The 25333-nt window shown below is 45.5% G+C and overlaps 1 protein-coding gene across 2 annotated transcripts in view; it reads right to left on the bottom strand.

The window, feature by feature from the left end:
- Positions 1 to 19297, bottom strand: part of GOLM1 (golgi membrane protein 1) — a 499462-nt gene extending 480165 nt beyond the window's left edge. The window contains exon 1 of one of the 2 annotated variants that reach the window (XM_069625846.1): positions 19018 to 19297. The gene's annotated coding sequence lies outside the window, so the exon portion shown is untranslated. The remainder of the gene's footprint in view (positions 1 to 19017) is intronic. The other variant, XM_069625847.1, reaches the window with a different exon arrangement.
- Between the last annotated feature and the right edge of the window lie 6036 nt (positions 19298 to 25333).

Here is a 25333-nt window from a genome sequence, read left to right as displayed (position 1 = left end):
ACCCACATCAATACCCTCGCTCCAGCCCTTGCCAATTTATGCAACTCTCCTTTGCGTCAGAAGCCTTTCCCTCCCCTCTGAAGCACTCTCTTGTGCAGCCTCTTCTGAAGGAGCCCACAGCTGACCCTTCCAGCCCGGCTAACTATCACCCAAATTTCCATTACTCCTTTTCTGGGAAAACTCCTGAAAAAGCTAGCCATCTCACAGCTTAACCTTCATTCTGACTCAGTTGGCTGTGTCAACGACCATCAGTCTGGCTTTAGACCTGCCAGAAACAGAAACTGCTCTCCCGAACATCTGTGAAGATCTGCTCTCCAACCTTGACCAACATTCCCTCTGTCCTCATCCTATTCAATCTCTCTTCTGCCTTCAACACGGTCAACCATACCATCCTGCTCAACCATCTCCGTGACAACCTGGGTATCACCGATCAGGCTCTGACCTGGCTGACCTCTTTCCTCTCTAATCGACCCTACCAGGTCCAACTTGGGTCCTTCCTTTCTTCCATCTCCCTTTCTACTTGCGGTGTTCCCCAGGAGTCTAACCTCTCACCCTGGGTCTTCAACCAATACCTGGCAACTCTGGTCCACCGCATTGCCATTTTCTGCTCCAATTTCCAATGCTCTGCTATACTATGCCAACTCATTTTCAGGCTTCCCTCGGCCACCTCCTCTCCTTCTCTCATCTCCGATTGCCCATCTGCCATTCAGGATTGGTGTGCCACCAACGATCTCTGCCTGAATGCCAGCAAGACGGAGATCCTCCTCATCGGCACACCTTCACTCTCCTTTCCCCTCTCTCTCTGGCCAGCCTCCCTTGGCCCTCCTCCTACCCCACCTCTGGGTCATCTTCGATTCCACGCTTTCCTTCTCTGATGTCTCTAAAAAGACAAACTTCCGACTGCACCTCCTCAGGAGGTACTCTGCCTTTCCTCTCCTTCCCCCCAGAAGCTCACTGTCTCCCGAGCCCTAGTTCTCTCCAAGTTTGTCTATTGTAACAGCCTCTTTCTAAATCTTCCTGCCTCTACTCTCCGCCCTATGCAACTCATTCAGAACAGGACTGCAACACTTGTCCTTGGCCTCAAGCCCTGGGATCGTATCTCTCCAGCCCTGAAATCTCTCCACTAGCTCCCAGTGGATGTAAGGATTGAATTAAAAACGCTTGCATTGTACACAAGGCTTTCTGGGGCCTGGGTCCAAAATACCTTCAGCTGTCCCTCCGTAAATACCTCCCCTCTCGAGCTCTTCTCTCCTCTACCTCCAACTCCCTCAGGGTCAGTCATTTTTTTTTCAAAGAAACAAGCTGGGGTTAGATCTTCTGTGGGATGTTTCAACCCACGAGTCCAGGCCCTGCAACATTCCTGTACATTGCTTGCATCAGGAACATCAGAATGGCCGCCGGAAAGCATGCTGCTCGCTAAAAAACACCCAAAAGTGTGCAGTAAAAATCTGAAAAATAGGCCGCCATCCACTTTTGCCTATCTCAGTGTTAACACAGGAGACCACTGCCAAAACCCATCATTTGGCTGCCTACAAAGCAAGTCTGATTGCAAAAGAAACAGAGCGGTGTGAAAATCCGTTTTTCTTGGTTGTCAAATTTGCAAAAATCATGGCTAACAAACCACCCAAAAGACCCAACCTCCTTGTTGGGTGTTAAACATCATTCTACTTTAAGAATCCACGTAAATACAATGTCCACAGAAGTACACTTATCAGAAGAAGAAATATGTCAAAAATGGGTGCAATACCGTTACTCACCTCTGTCAGAAGCTGGTGGTGGAGACAATTCAAAACTATATTTTAAAAAGGCTTGAAGAAATTGGTTGATGTATTTGTTAAAAACGTAAGTTATATTTTAAGACGAGACAATTTCAGACATTGTGTTTAAAAGTTAAAGTTAGCCACACTGAGCTTCAAAGACATTCCACACCTTCTCCCAAACAAAGGAATCTTCCCCCTGCTCTCTGCTAAGAAACTGGCAGGCTGGTGTGAAAGGAACTGGGAGAGGCACTCTGGCATGTTGCTCTGAGTGTAGACAAAGGACTCCCTTGAGCTGAATGAAAATGCTAATTTGGGTGTGACTGACATCAGCTGCCTTGGCAGGAAGAAGACTATGTGACTCTCTGACAGCCAAGCCTGGAGGCGGGCCAGACTGGAAATGTGGATTGGAAACTAAAGTAACTGTATGTTTTGGGAAAAGACTTATAAAATATTGTGCCGAACTGACAAAAATACGAAACTTAGAGATTATTAAAATGAAAAATTCACTCACAGTTGAAAACCAATCTGGAATCTGTGCAACATTCAGAGACTGAACCACAACATTTTAAATATTGTAGCTATTGCGATTATGCTAGGAACATGAAAAATTACAGGAATATGCCCAGAGGGTATGTGCATGTATGTGTAAAAAAATTTGTACAGATCCGAAAATGTGTAACCAACCAAAAGCGCAAAAAATTGTCATTTATGAATCAAAACTCGTAGGAAGAGAAGATTTGGACAGAAACGTACCTTAGTCAATCTTTCATGCAATTATGTATTAACAAGTTGTGCATATTGAAAATATGTTTTTGGGGAAAAATAGATTTTCTGGGTAAAAGCAAAGGGGAGGTTCTTCCCTAGATTGTAAATGGCAGCACCACTCTGACACATCATGATACATCATGACACACTGTTCCTTTCTCAAATCAGGGGACAGGGAATTCTCCGACCTATCAGATCCTTACAGGGTTGGGCATAGACAATCAGCCTCCCCACCCACTTTGGAAAATTGATAAATGGGGACTGCTGAGGACAGGCAAAACACACACACTCATCAACTGATCCACTGACGAAGCACCCTGCAGGAAGATCCAGACTCCAGAACCTAGATCCAGACTCCAGAACCTAGATCCAGACTCCAGAATTCTGAAGCAGAAAGGCCCAACCAAAAAACCTGAACCCTTTTCAGCAGGCCTTTAAAATCTAGCAACCTGATTTTAACCCCTAAACTTCCACAGGGCCTAACCCATTCAACCGCCTGGCTGAGCTGGGTTGGCTACTTCTGGCCAAGAACCCTTGCTAGAACCAAAGATCCAGATCAGTCCAGCAGTGCTGTAACCCAGAACCCGTCCGATCCAGTCCAAGAGGCTGTGCAGACCCGAGTGCCTTGCTGAGAGCAGAGTCCAGGTGCCCTGAATCCTGTCCGGTGGCGAGTGAAGTCCAAGCCAAACCTTTGACCAGATCTTTGACGGGCCCATTCCATTCCAAAGCCATAGTAGTGAGTATTTAGTATAGAACTGTCCATAGTCATCTCTTATCTTAAGTAATCTCATCCAACCCATTCCAACATATCCATAACTGCATTATAGAATCTCTTGTCTACCTTGAAATCTTTCTCTCCTCCACATAATCCCGTAATAATTGTAGTGATAAGCATCTTGGCGCCAATTTATAATTTCTGGAGAAAGGCAATCGTCTCAGGCAGATAGAAACCATCCGGAGGCGCCTCTGGATAGGTGGCTGTGCTGTCTGCGTAGTTTGCGGCTCCATAGACTCCCTAGTGTTAAGAAATCTTTGTTCTAAATCTTCAACAGCGCATCTTTCAATTTGAAATCTTGACCTTCACAAAAACCTCTGTAACTTTTGAACCGTGTATGCCAGAAACGAAATTTAAATGTCATATTGAAGCCAACATCCTCAGCTTTCAAACGAACCCAAAACGACATTCCAATAGTTTTTCCGTAATCGCGTTTGTCGCGCGCTGAAAAGTTTGCCGTCATTTCGTATTTGGCTCAATTTCACTCCATGTAAAATAGCTCTTTCTTGCTTCCAACTTCTGAATTTCGTTTTCCATCTGCTAACCATTCAATAATCATTGCTAGTATTGACCTGACCCAATCCAAAACAACTCTCACTAGTTCTGAATTCAATGTAGCAAATTAAAATCATTTTAGCATTTTTCCCCAGCCAATTCAAACCACATCTAAAAGCAATTGACCCGTTTTAAAATCATACTTGTTCTCTCTATGCTTGCTGGGGGAATTGGGATTGAACTGCATTGTTGATTGTTATTCCTGAAACCTGTGTGCCCTCATTCCATCTCTTCATATTGCATATTGGGGGGAATGAGTAACAACAGGGGGAAAGAGTGATCACCTTGTCTTTGGTTAAATTCATATCAAGTTTATTTCTGTGTTGCATTCTTTCATATCACTGCATTTCATTAAACCCACACAAGTTATTCTATGCTACATTATTCTTCCTATTCCTACTCCTAATTGATTAAAGAGATTGTTGATATTGTCATATTACCCATTGCTGATCATTGCATAAATATTAACAAGTGTGGTATTCAGATATTATTCATAAAAGTGTAATCTATATATTGTTCAATTCTTCAAATAAATCTTTTAATTTGCAAAACAACCTACTTCTTGCCTCAGTGAGGCCGGGGGGGATTCAAAGGGAGGGGCGGTATAGAAGTGTATATCATCCAGAATTAAAAGAACTTGTGACATAAAAATATATAAATAAGGGTTTCCATTGGGCATCCCATACTAGGCATTGACTTAGTTGGAGTGCTGGATTGAAATCACTTACACTTCAGCAGGGGCCTCCCTCTGGAACAGTCATCCTGCCACTCTGAAACTTCAGGAGAACCATCTCTGGTTCCAGAAGCACCTCAAGACCTTCCTCTTTAATTCTGCCTTCAGCCCTCCTCTCCACCTGCTTATCTTCTCTCTCGGGACCCTGCACCTGCAGCCTGGCATCTGGCCAACCCTCTGACTTCCGGGGCCCAACTACCTGCTCACCCTGCCACCCACCCGCACTGCCTCTTGGCAATCTCTCGCACCGGGGGTCTGTATCTGTAACCATACAGTCCCTCCCTTTTTCCTGAACTTATCAGACATACCCTGTCTGCTGCTTTATAATCAGCACTTGCCACTTGCTGGCTGCGCTACCATGGTTTGTTGCCTTTTATCATTGATCTGTTTTTCCTTTGCTCCGGACTCTCCACTTCTCCCCCCTTCCATTCACTTTTCCCCTTTCCCTCTCCTTGCGTGTTCTCAATGTCACTGGACCTAGTAAGATCGTTGTTTTTGTTCTCTATTGTTCCCCTCCCTTGCCTCTTCGTGCTCTGAAACACTTGTGTACGAGCTCCATACAAATAAAATATCAATATCCTGTGGTCGATAATTGATCTAATCAAAGACATACCATACCTTGTGAAGAACCTACTAGCTAAAGAAACTTCGTGGATACATAGAAAGACTCCCATCACAACGGTCTCAATGAAGAATTTCATCCTCCCATCCGGACTCCATCATGTGTCACATAAGGTGTCATTACTCCTGGCTACCCTCTGAAGTTGGTCCCAGGGTCCTGCATGCCCAGTTGCACTTCACACTGCCTCCCAGATCCCCTAACACTCGTTATCTGAAACCCTACAGTCCCTTCTCCCTGCACTTATGAGCCACCCGTTGACTCCACTTCTTGGGTTACATGACTAAGCCACACGCTGGCTGCACTTTTGAGTTACCTGCACTTCTCCCCCACACTCCCCTCCACCACCCTCGGCACTTTTCCACTTCCCTGCACTCGTGCGATCTGAATGATAGTGCCTAATAAGATCGCTGTTTTGTCTTCCCTATGTTGTCCCCCTCCTTGCCTAGAGACACTTGTGTACAGACACGTTATAAATGCCATATCATACGCGTGAAGTCCAAAACACATACTCTCTCCGACCCAGTCATAGGCACTCTTAAACCTCAACCAGGGGTGATTTGAGACGTCATCATATTAGCCTAAGAGATGGAAAACAAATGAATTTGGGTGGTATACTTCACCTTTCCCTACTCATCACCACTGCGCAAGTTATTTTCTCATGTGCCCGCAATGCCAAGGCGCCCACGTTTGGAATCACATTATGTTTAGGGTGGCATTGGTCACCATAACAACACTGCCAATTGCGAAACCATTAAAGACTGTGACGTAACTTCGCTATCTACCATACCCAGAGCTTAGCACTACACCAACTTGTGTTTTTATTCCTAGACCCGGACAAATTGCAGGACGAGACTTAACTCAGATTTCGGTATCAGTAACTGTATTTAATCAGCGGTCGCACAGATGGACTGATAGGTTGCTTCGCAGCAGGTCAGTGTGCCCCTGCGACAGATTTACCACAACAATTTATTGCTAAGCCACTATGCAGCTATATGGATGCACTCTATATTACCTATTGGACGTAGAGCCCTTATTCACAAATGGTCACGCTTTCATTTCTTGATTTTGAGTACCTGCAGTACAAGATACTCACCACACTCAAGATCACAAAGGAAGGACATGCACCTTGCTCCTATTTATTAGATCCTTCTACTGCTGTTACGCTGTTACTCAGAGCCATGCCATGACTTATATTCCTAATTAGGCACCTATATTATAGAATTTGAGACAGTGCAGGACCAGCCCAACAGATTTGATGCTCGCCCCGATCTGGGATGTGAATTATGGAAAACCACCAATTTTCATTAATACAGGGTAAGTGGCCCGGGGTGCTAAACAAGGATCGGGGCGGCGAGTGAGGGTGCATTGGGGAACAGCAGCTGTGGCAGCCTGTAACTGGCTGATGCTCAACACTGCCAAGATCCTGTTGTGGGTCTCACGGTCAGTTTTAAGTAGAGATGGTAGAGGAGGGCGATCAGTGAGACTGATTGGATCGAGATGGGGTCTGGCCACTAGAGTGTTGGACCAGCAGATACGAGGTCCATGTAGGGAGGCGGCAGAACCTTGTAAGACCCATGCACGGTAGCAACAAGGCAATTTTACAGTCGTGAGCCAGCGGCTGTGTAGCCAGAGGGCAGTCCATGCAGATTGGTGCGATATCCTTGCAATATCCTTGCAGCGCCTGTGCAAAGCCTCTGCAAGAGGCAGGGAGTAGGAGGGAGGCAAAAGCCCTGAATAGAGGCTGCACCAGGGCAATGTGTGGGATGGTGCGCACGGTAGTGAGCATCGTTTGTCTGGGAGCTTATGGCAGCACATGGGGGAGGGTGCATCGCACGCGCTAAACAGTGAGCCAATGGAGTCAGCTGGGCAAGCAGGTGACGGCACGATGCCTCGAGGGGCAGGACACAAGTCACTGTTGTGCTGGGGAGCTGCTAGTGTAGGGGACAGATGATCAAGCAAAGTCATAGTGGTAGGCAGGAAAGTTAAATCGCTGGCGATACAGGGTGGTAAAAAAATGTGTAGCAGGGAAAGCATCATGGGTAGGCATGGTAGTCAGTACAGTTGGAGTGATAGATAGATGAGTGGGCTTAGCAGAGACATACCTTTCTAGGCGAATTGCCCTTGCACCGTTCATCGTCAGACAGGGATTTGCATCAGAGGCCTTAAGAGTAGGCCTTTAGAGGGGGCCGGCATCGCCTGCCAGCTCCCGGGAGTACGTTCCTTTGAATAGGCATCCTATCATGGGTTAGCAGAGGCAGGCTCACGGACAAAGCTGCATCGGAGGTGTTTGTCTGCATCAGGGCGGCCATCTTCAAAGGGGTTTCTCTGTTACATGAGGAATGCCCAACAGGGCTCACCTTTAGTGGTGATCCAATTTCTGCGATTTGATATCCAAGAGAACCTAATTTACAATGATTTATCAGAGTATCAAAATAACTTCAAATTGTGTGGTTCCGGTTGTAAAATGATGCTGTTAATGGAATAGTAAATGTTAATGGTTGTCATTTCAGAAAACGGTGGAAGAAAGGTTCAATTGGTAGGGGATGTATCTCAACTATCTAAATTGGACTACGATTGGGCAGGGCTGCCCCAGTTATTGCAAAAAAAATCTGTGTACATGTGGGTGGGGCGAAAGCGATTGCAAGGAACATATCAAACTTATTTCTTGGAACACCAAAGGACATTATAGCATCCTGTACGCAAATTACCGTTTTCCAGTTTGAGAATTATATTATATTCCATGATGCTACAAGAAGTGCAGCTACAAGAAATACCTTAACAAACTTATACATTCAAAAGCTGCTGGCATGAATGGTCTAAGCAGTTTAATCTTGAAAGGTGATTTAAAGTAATGGTCATAGTTTTTGTATAATCCGTTTAATGTATTTAAGCAAAAGGGAGATTGGATGTTAACGAAAAATTGTAGACCAATTGCACTCTTAGAAACCTGAAGTAAGGTGTTTGCAATTATTCTTATGAACCAATTGATGAGTGGAAAGTTAGTACTGGTAGACTCGCGAAATTCCAGATTGGTTTCGGGAAAGCAATGGGAAGTTCCCTAAATGTTTCCCATTACAATTATTAGAATTGCAAGCATGGAAACAAACAGCTGCCAATTCATGCAGCCAACCAGAGGCTAGATTTATCAGTGGATTTTCATTGTGCAAATAGAGAAATATTATGGTTAAAATTTGAATAGGGTATTCCACAAGGACTACTTTATGTTCGCTATACATGCATGCAATAATTCAAGTTAGGCTAAATGGCAAAGGCTTACTCTCAAAAGAGATCATTACATATTCTGGTTTAAAACCACAATGCGTACTAGCACCCTGTCCATTTAACCTGTACATCTCTGATTTAGACATGATTCTAAAGAAGACATTTTTTACCAACTAAATTAGGGAAGTAATGATTAAGATGGCTAGCCTATTGGATTACACCCCAATTCCATGGCTTTTTTATATGAAACAACATAATATGCAAATAACCCCTGCCATATCAGAAATAACTTTTGACAAAAAGAATAAATTACCTAAATGCAAGTGGGACTTAGAAGATAAAGAGATTATGCAAGTCAAAAATCGCACTTACTTGGGCTTTTCAATTTTGAGCATATATGACGGATAGATTCATGGATAAATTGCATATAAAAGTTTTTGCTTAAGCAGTGCAAATACTTAAGGTGCAACAAAATTATGTACGTGGTCAATGATGACACGGTTAACCTTCTAAAAAGCGAAGGGAGATTCCTAGCCTAATTTATGGTATGCAGGAATCGCACCTACTTATGATGATGATTTTCCGGAAGAAAACCCTTAACCGACCTCCTTCAGTGTCCACAGTCATAATGAGAAATGTTCTGGGCTGATCTTCGCTATAGTCTCATGTTATGTGGTAAAAACGTATAATGTATTAAAAAATGTGAAATCCCACAGAACATTATTCATCGATAGTTTTAAACTGACCTATGAAACTGAAAAAAAGTAAAGCACCATTCATTTTAATATAATTCTGTGATAGCATTTTATTAAATATAGGTTGCTCTCTACTGAGATGCTTGAAAGGCTACCAAAGTGGTAAAAAATAATATAGGAAAAAGATTGGCAGATTACAAAATCTCGTTTCAATGAGTATAAATATTTTCAGGAATACCTTAATGCACATTTAGGCTGGTTAACCAAATATTTCATACAGTTTTGTAACAAAAATGTCAGAGACGTATGCATGAGATTTAGACTAAATGTTGTATGTACTTTAGATGTACAGGGTCCCTCCCATAAAGGGGAATTATTTAGAATTTAAGGATGTGCAGATTGTGCAAACGAGCATAACACCCGGAGAAAATGAAGCATTTAATTAAAAAATGTGAATAGATTAGGGAACTTAGAAAAGGAAGCTTTAGGAAATGCGTTCACAACCCCAAGTTCATTGTAACAGCCTATCTGTGAGACAGATACAAGAATGGCGATTAGTTCTCTCATACTAACTTGGCAAATAATTAAGAAATTATATGAATTGTTAAATGGAAATATTTGGCGAGATTTTAAACAAGTATGTTATTTTATAACGTTATAAAGGGAACGGATTTGAATTAAACAAATTAATGTAATTGTTGGGGGGCGCTGTTGTGCGCCAACAAAGATGGACGCTTGAAGTTCTAGCTCCGTAACCACTAAGATCCTGCGGATTGGAACGTGTGCCGGCGGAAGTGAAGCAGATAAATGAAAGGCACTTATCAGGGAATCGCCAGACGAAATACAAGGAGAAACCGCTCTCTAGGAAGCCTGTGGTGAGCGTTGGGGCTGGGAATGACCGTTGGCCTGGACCGCGAGGTTCGTGCCAAAACCAATGCGCTGAAGGAGACACAGCATCCCCTCGGAGGAAGGCGGAGCGGGGACCCGAGGGTGGCATACACCCTCCAGTGCGAGGTCCTGTGTGGAGCGACCCAGCCAACTGTGACCCAGAGGGAGGAATGGCGCAGCCAAGAGAGGCGGTCGCCAGCTCCCCCACTCGCGAGACAACTGACTCCAAGCCGAACATCCAGAGGCCTGCCGCCTCACCAGCAACCAGCGCATCGGGGGTTGAGAGAAGCAGTGGCCGAGTAGCAGCGGGCAACAGACACTAGGCGAAGCAGTCAAATCCATAACGTGCCCGCTACTCGGAGCCCGCCGCGCTCCCCCCAGCATCAGTGCACGCGACGAAGAGGCTCGGCTGATAAGCCTGCAAGCGCAAGGTATGTGCCATAGTTCAAAACCACAGGGCTCCCATACTTCCAAAACAGCAGCGACCCGATACAGGAGATAATCAGCGCACCAGGGTCCTAACACACTCGCGCGGGTTCCTCCAGGTAAAGCATCCTCCCTCACATTGCTCCCCTGAGGCTACATTTGCCATAAAAAAACTTCCGGGCAGACCCGGCTCCCTGTGCCAGTTCCAAACACCGGATTGCCAAACAAGGAGAGCCGTGAAGCCCTGCACCACCAACCACCATGGAGACACAAATTGCTGCAACAGGCCCATCAAGGCACTGCACCAGAACGAGTTCACCCCAAATCCGTGTGGAGGACTGCAAACGGGGCCCATTTGATTGCAACACCTGGGACTGCAATAGTGGAAGGGACGCACACCGCAATATCCAATGGCCCAATTTGAGCCCACTGGGCCCTCAGGCGGGCATCCCAACCAGCCGAAGCAACTACACGGGAGTGGGTCCCGCCCACACCATGCACAGTCAGCCCTAACGAAATAAATCACATCTGCAACAGCCCTCACGCAAACCTAAGAAAAGAAACATCCAGGAGCCGGAATAGTGGGACCCGAGAGCACAAAAAGGCGCAGTCCATGCAGGCAGACCCAACACGGTGGGATACAACTACTCACACAGGAGCAAATCCACAAGGAACTGTTTGGAAATAACACTGAGGCTGGATCAATCCTAACCCAGCGTGACCCCAGCCACAATCCTCTCACCAAACATACCATAAGAGCCAGAACGGACGACAGCAGCGTGTAGCACCATCCCTCAGAACCGCACAGAGGGCAATGCCTACCCGACGGGGTCATGCCAAGGGGAACCAAGGATAATAAGAAAGGACCCATTGACTACTTCACCAATACAAACGGTACAGTAATATCCCAGGACTCCACCCAGACGGCTACTGCCAGCCTCCAGCCACACGTCGAGCCAAACATGGACCCTTATATGAGTGCCCTACAAGCCGGGTTCGCATCGGTCAACTCAAGACTGGACGATATAGGTAGTACCATCGTCTTTATTAGATCGGACATTCAAAAAGTGAACAACAGGGTGTCGTAGGCAAAGGAGAGGGAGCACCCTGGAAGACACATCGGCCACACAAGGTAAAGCAATCGAAGAGATCCAAAAGAACCTCAAATCTATCCGGGATAATTGCAAAGATCTTCAATCTAGCTCCCGACACAATAATATCAGAGTGGTTGGGGTGGCGGAGAAATCCATGAACGCGCCAATGGAGAAATACCTGGAGTAAGTTCTTCGTTCACTGTTCCCGAAAGCCCAGTTCTCACAGCACTTCTTGATAGAAAGAGCCCACAGATCCCTCCTCTCCAACTACAGGGACCGCAACCTAATCCTTCGCCTGTCACAGGAGAAAGGCACCTTGTTCCATGACTCCAACAGGATACACATCTATCCAGACTTTTCCAACGGGGTCCAAGCAGCCAGACGCCCATTTGACCAGGTGAAAAAAGCACTGCGTGAAAGGAAAATCCTGTATGCGTTGATGTTCCCCACCAAACTACGACTTCAACATGCGGGAAGAGCCCACATTTTTTTAACGCACGGGGAAGCAATGTCCTACATCGAGCAACAAATGCCCGAAGCCCAGAGCAATGGATGAAAGCGAGAACCTAGAACACAATCCCAAGTGCACATCCTCAATTTTAAGCACAAGCATTGCAAATGAGAACCGGCACATCCAACCCACCGCAAACCAAGGTTACGATGCACATGCAGGCGGCAAGCCCCAAAGTTCTAAGTTGTGGCCGCACATAGCCAGCCACTGAATCAGACTGTTTAACTAAGTTGGGGGAATACACTATCCAGTTGGAGGGATGGTGAGCGAGGGAGGGGTGGGGGAAATAGAGGGGGACAAAAAGAAGAAAATGCTGACACGAGAAACAAGCATGGTCCGAACAACATCGGTAACAGATGCAACACTAGGATAACACGCCGCCTACTACGGCCCCAACAGTCTCAATGCATAACGTGAATCTACTATCGTGGAACGTACGTGGCCTTTCGAACCCTATAAAGGCCAGGAAAATACTAGCGCATGCCAGGCGCCATAGAGTCGACATATTATTCCTGCAGGGGACGCATGCAAAAGCAAGGGTACTGGACTCTTTTGCCCGAGACTGGGGCCCTCGGAGAATTGAACAGGCTACTCTACACAGGCCAGAGGCGTATGCACCATCATTCATCACCGCACTGGCTTCCAGCTTACCAAGTCAAACGTTGACACTGAAGGGAGACACGTGATAATCTGGGAACACTTCACAACTGCAAAGTAATCCTGGTGAACACATGTGGCCCAAACATCGACTCCCCAGAGTTTTATTTCCAAATGATGACGCAGGCGTCGCCCCGTGGGGACGCTGTGATCACATGGGGAGGAGACTTCAATACGATTCTCGATCTTGATATGGACAGATCGGCTGGCACCCCAAGACCCCACTCCAGAGCGGCTAGAACTATAATACAAGGAATGTCCGAAATTCTTCTGGTCGATGTATGGAGGGAAATGCACCCGGCGCTGAAAGAATTCACAATTTACTCATTGGTACACTCCACAGCTCAGGAATAGACTACTGGCTACTCTCTCCGGAACTAATTCCATGTGTAAATGATTGCTCTATTCTCCCTCGGACAACCGAGACCACCGAAAAGACCCATCGCTAGTGTCGAATGTCGCCATCCCTGTTGAGGGTTGAGGGATGAGTCAATCATAGAGCCCTTGAGGACCGAGATTAAAGAATTCTTCAGCATTAATGAGGGCACAGTGACCTCGACCACCACGCTTTGGGAAACATTTAAGGTATGGACCAGGGGACACCTCCTTTCCAAAGCTGGGGGCATACTGAAATCCATCAGAACCGACCTAAACCGATTGGAAGTCAACCTTCGGGAGCTGGAAAATGCACATGCACAAGCACAAGCACCGGGCTTTTGAGTCTCTCAAACCATTGCAGGAAAAGCTGGATAGATTCAAAGCCCTGGTAGATAGGGAAATAAAATATACCACTCAACCAGCAAGAGCAAGACAGTATGGGGAGGGCAACAAAGCCGGAAGATGCTGGCAAACCTGATTAAATCAGAACAGGGGTCCAGGTCGATCACATCCATCACCGGCACGGATGGGACAGTCCAAACAAATGAAGACAAGATTAACAAAATCTTTCTGAACTTCTACTCAGACCTAAAAAAGAATACCGACCAGGGAACAAAGCACAAACTCGAGTGCTATATGTCAACCATTCGCCTGCCTAGGCTGGAGCACAGAGACAGGGAAAGTTTGGAAAACCAGTTTACCCTTGAGGAAATAGTCCAAGCCATTAAAGACCCGACGGCTGGCAAGACCCCTGGCCCGGTCGGCCTCCCAGCCGATTTTTACAGATGTTATGTAGATGAACTAGCCCCCAGGCTACTAGCACTTTGGGAAGAAGCCCTAGGATCCGGCACGCTCCCAGAGTCCCTGAGGGAAGCCACCATAACCGTCCTACTAAAGCCACACAAGCCCCCACAGGACCCAAAATCATACCGCCCCTCTCATAATTTAATACAGACACCAAAATGTATGCCAAGGTCATAGCTAACAGACTACTCCCCCATATGAACAAGCTGATACACCTGGACCAATCAAGTTTTGTACCTACTAGGTCCACATCCTTAAACCTGCTGAGACTCTTCGCAATTATAGCACAACTGGACCAAAACTCTGCAGCAGTAGCAGTAACACTCGACACTGAAAAAGCGCTGGACTAAGTGTCCTGGCGCTACATATAAGCAATACTATCCTGCATGGGATTTGGGCCACATTTCCAAAGCTTCATCCGGCTGCTATACAAAAACCCTAGCGCCAAAATTCGTACTAACCAAACGGTCTCCCCTGCCTTTACCTTACAGCGAGGCACAGGTCAAGGCTGCCCGCTATCCCCCTATCACATTTGCCCTCACGAGGGAGGGAATGGTCGCTCTCCTACACCACAAGCACTCATGCCGGGGTATTCCGACAGCTGGTTCCCTCCAGATCGTCTCACTCTATGCAGACAACACCCTCCTATATCTACTGAACCCAGACACCTACCTACCACCGGTCATGCAGGACATCACCGAATTTGCTAAATTCTCGGGGTACAAAATTAACCAGTCCAAATCAGAGATAATTCCCTTGACACCAAAAGCTACCAGAACAGACGCCATGGCAAAGTTTCGCTGGTCACCAAACTGCTCGATATCTAGATATAATAGTAGCCACCAACAGAAACACGCTGTATAATGTTAACTACATACCCTACATTATACAACTAGAAACCAAACTAGCATCATGGAACAAACTCCCCATTTCAGTCTATGGCCACATTGCCCTCCTGAAAATGATAATGGTCCCAGAGCTACTCTATTTATTTAGTAACATTCCCATCTGGCCGGGCAAACCTTTTTTAAAATAAATGCAACGACTGGCCTCTGGCTTTGTGTGGGTAGGGGGGGGGGGGAACAGTCAGACAGAGATCGCCCAAACTATGCGAAAATGTAGACAAGGGAGGGCTATCAGCTCCAGACTTCACCCTATATTACTACTCAGCGCAGGCCCACTACGCCAAATATTGGTTCCACGACACAGAGTCATACCCCACATACAAGTGGAAAAACAAGCAGTTGCCCCGGCGGTTATACGTTCTTGTATATTTAATGAGAAATGCAGTGGCTTGACTGCCATGGACCCAGTGTCGACACAAGCTTGATCAGCACTCTTCCGTAGAGTGGGATGCATGCATCCATACTGGGAACACCCCCTCGCCCCCGACATCATCCCCCTCACACGACACCAGGATGCAGAGGAAGTGGGACGCCGAGAAAGCTATGGGACTTGTTCCCAAACAGGGAAGTCCTAACACTGGCAGAAGTCCAAAACATAGCAGGACGGGGGCTTACAATAACCCTTTAATACCACTGCCTGAAGGCAGCCCTAAAGCACAAATGGACACCGTTCACACCACGTCCATTCATGTTAGCAATAATAGAACAAGACGGGTTCAATGGCACTATCACAATATTTACAGCACAGTCCAGACCCATCCCCCCCTCCGAGAACAACATGAAAATCAAATTGGAGAGAGACCTTAGGATGATAATTGAGGGCGCACAATGGTCCAGATACTGCGAATATACCAAATCAATATCATTAAATACCAACCTGAGGCTGATCCAATACAAACATTCTAAACCACTTACATATCACCCCAGGGAAAATTGACAAGTTTGACCAGTCCAAACATTCATTGTGCCCCAAATGCCAGCTCCCGGAAGCCAACTCCTTCCATATGTACTGGGAATGCCCTCCTACTAGGCGGCGCTGGGGAGAAGTTGCTTCCAGAATTAGCGATATCCTTGAGATTCGAATCCCGGCCACACCGTTGACATACCTCCCAGGGGACATAGGCAAGACCCCTCTTAAGACCCGAAGATTATTTTCGGTGGCAACAGGAGTGGCCAAACGCAACATCCTCCCGTCAATGGAAAGCAAAACTGCCCCCACAATTCAAATGTGGCTCCGAGACCTGATTGAGACACAGGACTGTGAAGTCGGATATATAAGTCTTGGTGCACCAGTCAATCGCTGCAAGGACATTTGGGCTCACCTCCGGAGATACCTGAACTCGATCAACCAGCCCTCTGCAACAGCAGAGTTATATGGTCTCTTGGTTCCACTATCGTAACGCATTGAGACAAGGAAGTAAAAGTATGTATGCAAACTCATCTGTATCACATAACACCATGCAATGCATGTTATATTATGCAATGCATATGTCAGCCAGTACAGTAAATAAAGTTATTTTTTAAAAATTATGTAGTTGTTTTCCGTTATGTTTTAAATTCTAAATCTCTAACAAATACACACACACAGACACGTATATCCATTACATTGAGCTTCTAAAGAAACTTGTCAAAGTTAAACTTGTTCAGAACTGGACACCAAGGATGGGCCTTAACCTCCGAGACCACATTACTCCAGCACTAAAATCCCTACTCTGGATCCTGGTAGAAAAGTGGATTAAGTTTAAACACCTTGTGCATGACTCACAAATACCTATTGAATCAGATCTCACATTACCTACCAACCAGAACTATCAGGTTTGCTTCCGTGAGAAGAGTTCATTAGTACAAATACAAGAACCAGTGAAAAACCAAAGCTTCCCGTTGGAATGAATTACCCACAGAGTACGGAAACCACGAAAATCTCATGAAGCTTAGCAAGGCCCTCAAATCTAAATGTTAAGCAAGTCTGCCAGTCACCAGCTCAGGGGCTGGAAGAGTGAGAAAAGAAGCCCTCCTATATGACCGAGGAACTTGCATGCAGAAAAAGCAGCACTATGCAATAACTGACGCAGATGGGAAACAGTCGCTGCAGCAAGACTGTCAAATCCCTCAGCTGTAACAGCAGAGTGCTAAACAATCATTAACTGGTAACAGCAACAAGTACGCACCAAGGCAGAAGACAGAAGCATGTTCAGATAAATGTGACAAGCCAAAGACTTAACTGCTCTTCTCTCTTTTAGATGGCAGGCACCTCCCAACGGTTAGCATCACTTTATGAAACTTAGCATCCTCGAAACTGGGATGGAAAATTAATTTCTTGTGAGTGTTTTTGTAAAATGGATTAATGCACCTAGTGCAGTTATCTATGTAACCATTAGGCCACATCCAGTTCCAGGTAAAATGAGGATACGTTTGCTTGCCATTCTGGGATACGTAGTCACATCCCATCACCTGCCCTGTGTGATTCCAAACACAATTAACTTATACTAACCCCCCATGCTTCCTTTTTATTCCTCAATTTTTCTGAGGTCAGATAGCTTATGCATGCCGAGGATTACCTAGGCCACAGTGCACAAAGGAAAGACAATTCGTTGTAGGCATTGGGAGGGACGATGTGCACTGGGTGACCACTTGCGGCCCCACTCACGAACTGCTTTTTAAAACTTTCCTCCAGGCCCTTGACCAAGCGCCCCCAAAACGTTGTAGATGTGTCACCCCTACTATCCAGAGTCTTGGTGGCTCCAACAGAGACAGATTAATAATATCAAAGATATATTCTTGAAATCAACTTAAAACATCTTGCACTTACAGGCTGCTCCAGAATGCATCTTCAGTGAAGTTGAAAATGGGGCACTGTTGTACTCTTTTGATACTTCCTCTACCCCTTTCCAATCACTTGACTTCTCTTGTTAGTCCATCCGGCCATTGACGTTCAAAAGCGATCTATTTACATGTGGAAAGTGACCAATACATAAAATACTTAATCTGGTAAGCACACTCCTGTGCCCTACTCTGAAAGATAATTACAATCGAGCAATCTTGACTGTCATAGTTCCGGTTTTGCATCATTTTCATCAAGACCATGATCAGTGGTTGTGACCGAGTCCCCGAGCATCAAACAGAATGTCCTTCGGTGACTTATTCAATAAGAGCCTCGGGAAGAAAAAAACAAAAATGCCACGAACCCGATCACTGATAAATTTAAGATGCACAGAGAAGCCACTGAAACGTGATCCCTTTCCATCTCACAAGCCTTTAAGGAAATCCACAGGCCCGAGCTGCCAACAGGTCTGAGCCACATCATCAACAACCCCGATGAGCCAGCCCAGCCCCCAAGCTCCTCACAAACATGCCACAATGCACATGGTACCACTTTTGTCAGCAGCATGTGACTGTGAAGTGACTGGCGGATCAAACCCAAGTCCTTGTTAGGACCTGGGCAGCAGCTGGGGGCCGTCGGTAGATCACTGCAAGTCATCCACAGCTTTCAAACAGAAGAGTGACAGCTTAAAATGTAGAAGAAAGACTTTCAGAGACCAACAATCAGGGAGACACATACGTAAAGAGGACAATGTGACGGGCATGTGAAAGCAGGACAGCCTCTGTAAGGGATAGAGCGTGCCACCATATCCAGGACATCCTGAGGTAAAACATGAAAGAAACACCTCGACAGCGGCAGTCGGAAAAGGCATCAGTGGGCGAGAAAGATATTAAGCGAAGACCACCATGATACAGGATTCCACAGAGAGATATACTGAAAGTGACACCCTGAGAAGAACAGCCCGAGAAAGACACTCATGGAAGGGGAGTCTATAGGCGGCGTCCTATAAAGGACAGTCCGGATGAGAAATCTAGCAACAGACAGCCTGAAGCTTCCAGACGGTCGGTGAACATACATCGAGAGACAGCCTGAATAAGCCTGACACAAAGTGACATGTTGTAAGGCGACGAAGGAGACATCACGAGAGTCACACATGCTGTGTGTAAGATCATTTTTCCCAGGACAGCTGCAAATCGGGGACCTGGATGGGCGAACGTACCCTAGACAACGGGAGCACACAGATGAGTCTTTACAAAAGGCTTGTAGTAAGGTCTAAAATCCTTTTAAACACCTATAGACAGCGAATGGGGGAAACCCACAGCAACGCATCGACAATAAAAAAAGACATAGAGACTGTAGGATTTCCCTCCTACCCCCACTTCTCGCCCGCCCGAGTTAGCACTCACCTCCGTCGGTGGGGTGCCCCTGCGTTATACCGCTCTCCTGTCCACCCGGCTCCCAGAGCAGGGTAGCCGGAGTCCAGCTCTACTGCCTCTGCGCTCGTTGACAGGGCCCGGATCTCCGCTTGTTTTTCTACAGCACCGGGGCAGAGTGGATGTCCTCAGCACACAGAGGACCCTTACCCCGGTATCCCCCTCACTTACTCAACCGCCCGCCCCCTGGCTCGGCTGCCAATCACGACGTGTACAGGGAGTGCGCTGCACCTCAGGAGGAAGCAGGAAGTGGCGGCAGACGTTCGGTCCTGGGGAGGCGGAGCCCGGCACTTCCAATGCTTGGGTGAGTTTTAGCTAGTGCTCTGCCGCCGCTCCTGCTTTGCTGTAGCCGGGTGAGAATGGCTTCTGCAGCTCCTCCCCGGGTTCCGTGTGACCCGGGAAACGTGTCCCTGGCTGAGAAGTCAATGCAAACCCCACCCATCAAAAGTGCTACAAACTTCAAACTAAAAGCATTAAGATGCGCAGCAGCACAAGGAAATTGGCCGACATGAAATTATTACACTGAAACGGGAATTATTAGTTACAGACAGTGAATTATAAACTGTAAAGATCCAGGTGTGTGCTTTTGGGCACATAATGGTCATGACGAGGGCTGCCCTTTTCCACCAGCGTTTCTTCTACTCACAGATCCGTGTGAAACCTGTCATGATCTTTCCAGATCCGTGTGGGACCTGTCATCCTTGTATTCCCGGGTATGTGAAAGTGGGACATGTTATACCTATTTGTGGATGGCGCTGTGTCTTATGGGTTGAGGGCAGTCTTCGGCCTGACCTGTGCCGCCACACCTGAGTGGGTTCACGGCTGCTCAGGTTCCCCCAAAAGTACTTCTAAAAGAATTCTGTGATGAATCTGATGGTGTCATCACTGCTTTCCCTGGGTTGCCCTCTCCTCATTTGACCAGGGGACCGCAGTTGCTAACTGATGCTGACCCTGGGGGCAGTGGCATCGCCAGGGATCAAATTTAGAGAGGGCCAAAGATAAAAGTAGGGGAGCCACAGACAAAAGTGGTGGGCCGCCTATGAAAGGGAATGTATGACGTCACAAGCCTTCCTACAGAGAGGCTTTTGTGCACACCAACTACCCACACCCCACCACACCTACCCTCCCATCAGAACGCAGGCACAAAACCATTCAGTGACTAATGGTGCACCATTAGCAGTTTCATGCCCTACATTCTGATTGGAGGGGCTGGTCTAAGCTGCAGAGGGAACGGAACTGTTTTGATTGTTGTACTTATGAGTCATGCCAAGTGCTTATGAAGACTTACAACAGCCTCCGTTCACTATCTGTTTCTGCACAACGGTGCACTATCCTTTTGTTCAGCTCCTATGTTGTGTTATGTTGACAGTGCAGAGAGAGCAGCCCAGCTGAGGTAGGGGGGAATAAAGGTGGGGCAGGATTTCAGCGGGTGGCCCAGGACCCCCAGTCCGCCCTAGCGACACAACTGCCTGTGTGTAACTGTACGTGGAAGGATCACATGAGGGGAGTGACCGTTGGGGAGAGGGACAGGCATCAGGTGAGAGGTGATAATCCTCTTTCACTTCTAGAGATGTCCCATCCGACCCCCATGCCTTAATGGCCTATTATAACATTCCCCTTCAACAACCCACAAGACTTGCTGATGGCATCCTTCAAAATCCTGTAATCAGTAGAATGACAACAACTGATTTTTAAACCCATGTACATGAAGCCTTTGAAAATACTGGGACGAGGAAGAGGAATTAAGTTTTGAGGATTAATAGAGCACGGAAGCCAGCGCAGCGCTCTAGCAGTTGGAAAGAAGCATGCATTGCCGGGACATTTAAAATGGCGACAGCTGAAGGAAGGGAGAGAGAAGCCGATAAAAGCAAGTGTTTCCATCAGCAGGAGAGAAAATTTGAAGAAGTGTTTTTTCTGTGGACACCAACTGGAAGGAAGGGTGCATGGCGTTCAGTCCAAGGAACAAGGAGAAGACGGTGTCCAGACCGGGGACGTGTCCCAGAGGACTCCAGAGCCACGGTGGTGAGACGAGAAGCTGATGCAGGGACTTCGCACTGACATGGAGAGCTGGGTCGTCGAAGCAATACTGTGCTGCAGCAGTACATCGCTGCAAAGGGGACGTGAACCTACCGAAACCTGAGAGCGATGCAGACGGGATGAGTCACCGACAAACAGGCCTCGCAACCAGTGTGGAGAGCTGGGGTGCTGCAGAAGCACTGTACCACTGCTGAGGAAAACTGCCCGAGCACCGTGGAAGTCAGTAACAGACCCGAGTGGGTAAAGCGGAGCACATGCCACAATACCGGTGAGCCCATGGTGGAGGGTTCGGATGCCGGGGATCTGTTTTAAGAAACCGGAGAATGTGGTTTTTGCTATGCAGGGTGGGGAATGAACTATCCCCTTCGTGCCTCCTCAGTAATCTTTACAGTCCCATTTTTGGCAAATTGGGAAATAGAGTAAAGTAAATATAACAGAGAAGATTCTAAGAAGGTGGAAGAAATCAAGAGAAGACACATACCTCTTGGATTTTTGTGCATAGTGTGTTGTTTAAAAGTCCTGGCAGGAGAGTATACCAGGTGAAGAGCAGACCTGGGATCTGCAACCGTATAGAGTTGTGTGAAAGCCCTGGCAGAAAAATATACCAGTCAAGTCAAGTGTGTAAATGTGAAGAACCCGAGAAAGTCCTGGCAGGAGAGTATACCAGGGAAAGTTGAGTGTGTAAAAGTGAACTGCATTTAATGCGAGTAAAGAATGTGGCAGGATATTATACCCGATGTCTTCACATCAGTAAAAAGACCTACATATTGTAAATGGAGAATCCTAAGGAAGACCCATGGCCTTAGGATGTTTGAACTGCATTGAATACAAGTAGAGAACCTGGCAGGAGAGTATACCAGGTGTCTTCGAGTTTGGCACTCGCAATCAAGTTTTGCTTTTCTTTTTTTTGAAAGGAGAATCCCTAAGAAGATCCATGCCTTTGGGATTTGAGTAATACTGAAAGTCCTAAAAAGAAAGATATATACTAATAAGATCAAAGCCTGGGATTGGACTAAAAATTATGAACATTTAGAACAACTAAAGAATGATACTTTTGTCTCCGGTATAGTGCATAAATATCTACAATCAGAAACTTATTTAAAAAGGTGCCCAAACCCAGTAGTCAGACATTTCCGACTAAGGATGAGAACTAATCAACTGCCTTTATTAACAACGACAGGGGCACAACAGTGAGGGGCCTCACCCCTCATCTTTCCCCTCACAGATTAATTGCTCTACTTACTGTTTTTTATTGGCTCGATTTATTGTATATTGCTTCTTCTGTTATAATGTTCTATGTATTTTGTTGTTATAATGTAAAGCGCTTTGGATGAAAGCGCTATATAAACATAATAAATACAAACAAAAAATCCTGCGCAAAGAAAGAACATGCAGAATATGCAAGAAACCTAACATCCTGGAATCTCACCAACATGTTTTATTACAGTGCCCTACATTGAGTATCGAATACATGACTAACTTAGGACATCTGGTACACAACTATGATCATATTAAAAGTGATGCCTTTTGAGCATACTGCCTGAACACTGACTTGCAGACAGTACATATAAGTTTATATCTACTGTGGAAGTGCATTAAAAAAAATCTTGAAAATGAGAAGGTCGATAACGATGCATTGATCAAGAATGTTAACTAGTTAACCCAATATAAAGGGAAAGATAACAAGCTGAAAACAGAAACCCAGTTAAATAAAATGGCCTCCTTAAAACGTAAAGATCACAGAATTTTAATAATAGAGTACTGTAATTGACACAACCAGTGATGAAGCTTTAGCAATGTTATGTATGCATGTAAAAGTGAGCATAGACATAAGAATTTTAGAAATGTGTACTTGTATTAGTGGATTCTAGGATACAATGTGTACAATTTTTTGCAGTTACGTAATCATTCGTAATTTCTCTTGTAATTGTATGCAATTATTTGTAATTTTTTGTAATCTTATGTAATTTTAACAAATATTTTGTAAAGTTTTTTTTTAAAAAACTAAACAAATAAATGAAATTAAAATTAAATAAAAAGCCAGAGGAAAGGAGTCATTTCTCCTGGAGTAAATTGTGACAACTAGAGGAGGACATTATCCTTTTGGGCTACTAAGAATTTGTTTCTTTGAACTTTTGTTTTGCTGTGAAGAAACCTAGGAAAGGGAGCCATTCCCTAGAATTGTGAACATTATCTACTTCGGTTGGCGTTATACGACATATCCTTCACTTCCTTAGAGTTTGTTTCTAGAATACAAGGGCTAGGATAGTGGGCTCCAGCACATTGAAGCGTCTTTGTGCTATATGAAATTATCCAATATAATGTCTCAGACCAGATAACCGGACAGACTCAAAGAAGATGGTAAAATACGGTTTCTAGCTCAAAGAAGGAAAGCAGGGTTAATCATCATTCATCAAATCGATGCATGCAGGATCACGTGTTCTTGATTATACTTAGTTGATATAATGCCAGATGCATCATCTATGATGTCATCCTACGTGGCATATTACAAAAACCTATCGAGGGGTGGCATTGGATTAGAGGAACATATCTACATATAGAATGCATGAGTGTTAGTCTCTCATTGCTGGCCCCTTGTCTTAAAGACACTTCCTGAGCGACTTCTACATAGTATACTGGTTATGGCAGCGGAATAGTAATTTGCAACATTGTGTGTAAAAGTGCATGGCAGACTTTTCAGATTGGTTGGCAACCCAAATCCAACCTTGGACATTCGGCTCGTTAGCAGCACGTACTAGAAATAAAACACAGGTGCTTTGAGATACGTCGGCTCTTTCCTAGCTTTCCCATAGTCTACCATCTCTCATCAGTAGGCCTCAGCCAGTGTCATCTGAAGATCAACCTTGCCATTCTGCACTGTCCTGAAACATTCAAAGGAGTGTAGGCACACCATTATCTTAGTTTCTAGCCTAATGAATAGCCCATGTTTGCAACTCTTAGGCACATGTTAAGAGACGACAAATTTGTCCATTTTGATAGTAAATTTAACACTATTTAATTCAATTATACTAGGTGCAGTTGCTCCTCTTTGCCTTTAGAGACTTGCTCTCTTTAGCCCCTATAATATTTATACACTTGTAATTGTCCAATACTTGACATCTGTAAATGTTCTTATTCCTCCTAATCTTGAGAAATATGTCCTATGCACATGATCTGCTCGTTGGACTCCCTTCGTACTTTGCCTTCATCTCTCGAAATAGTATCCTTGCTCCCAGGCCAATGTACTCCTTTATTTAGCAAGGAGCCTCTTCATCGTTTTTTCACTTCAGGATCCAGGGCTCGTATTTTCAGGTAGCTGGGTTGATTGACATAAGCTGTCGTCCATCTTCTCTAATGGTCATCCTAAACGTTGAATATATACCTCTATATGCAAGCTTCTATATGTTCTTTCTACCTTGTATTACGGCGTATTTACAGTTATTGACCAGTGAGTCACTTCATTCTTCTTTTCGTTCATGATTACTGTATTATTGAGTATATGTTTCTCTTAGTGCTCCAGTTACATCCTCATTCATAAGTATTTTCATATCGTTTTAGCATAGGTTCTTATATCTTCTTTATGACATTCTTTTGCTGTCATCAGACTTGTTTTACCATACATCCATTCTGTTCATGTCTGCATTTCGACAGCTCGGCAAGGGGCATTCTTCTTGGTAGCATTCCTCCACTATGTCAGCTTGTGGGTACACGCTAAATGGTTGCCTGAGTGCATATCGTGTATCATATACCCGACATGGTACAGGAATATTACAAGGATTCATGCACGGGTTCTCAATTATGGCTCTTCGTCTGTCATTCCAATGGGATGGTGCTAAGGTGGCGCAGACCAGGGAGAAGGGGCCCATCTGCTCCTCTTCACTAGGATTTTCGGATACAGGAAATTTGTGCTTTGGACATCTTGACACAGGACAGATCCTTGGGAGTGATACTCCTCCCCGAATATGGATTTTAAGACTTTTTCCAACCCTTTTATTATTTAAGTAGAAGTCTGTAGCAACCACTATGTGTCCTCAGTGTCCGTGTCTCATTCCTGGTTCCTTTCAATTCTCTGTCCGCTAAAGCACTGACAATACCTGCAGAAAATAACTCCATGCTTTTTAGAGATAAATACACACCATCCTTGTGTAACAGCTCAGGGTTGCCAAACGTTATTCCCCCATGTCTGATGAAAGTAAGACCCATGTTCCCACAGAACGTTGACACTGCTTTGTTCAGTTCTCTCCTTGCTATA

This window comes from Ambystoma mexicanum, chromosome 6p, assembly GCF_040938575.1.
Source record: "Ambystoma mexicanum isolate Mex_15411 chromosome 6p, UKY_AmexF1_1, whole genome shotgun sequence".
Lineage (NCBI taxonomy): Eukaryota > Metazoa > Chordata > Amphibia > Caudata > Ambystomatidae > Ambystoma > Ambystoma mexicanum.
The sequence above is the reverse complement of the archived record's forward strand: the minus strand, read 5'-3'. Positions and strand labels throughout refer to the sequence as shown.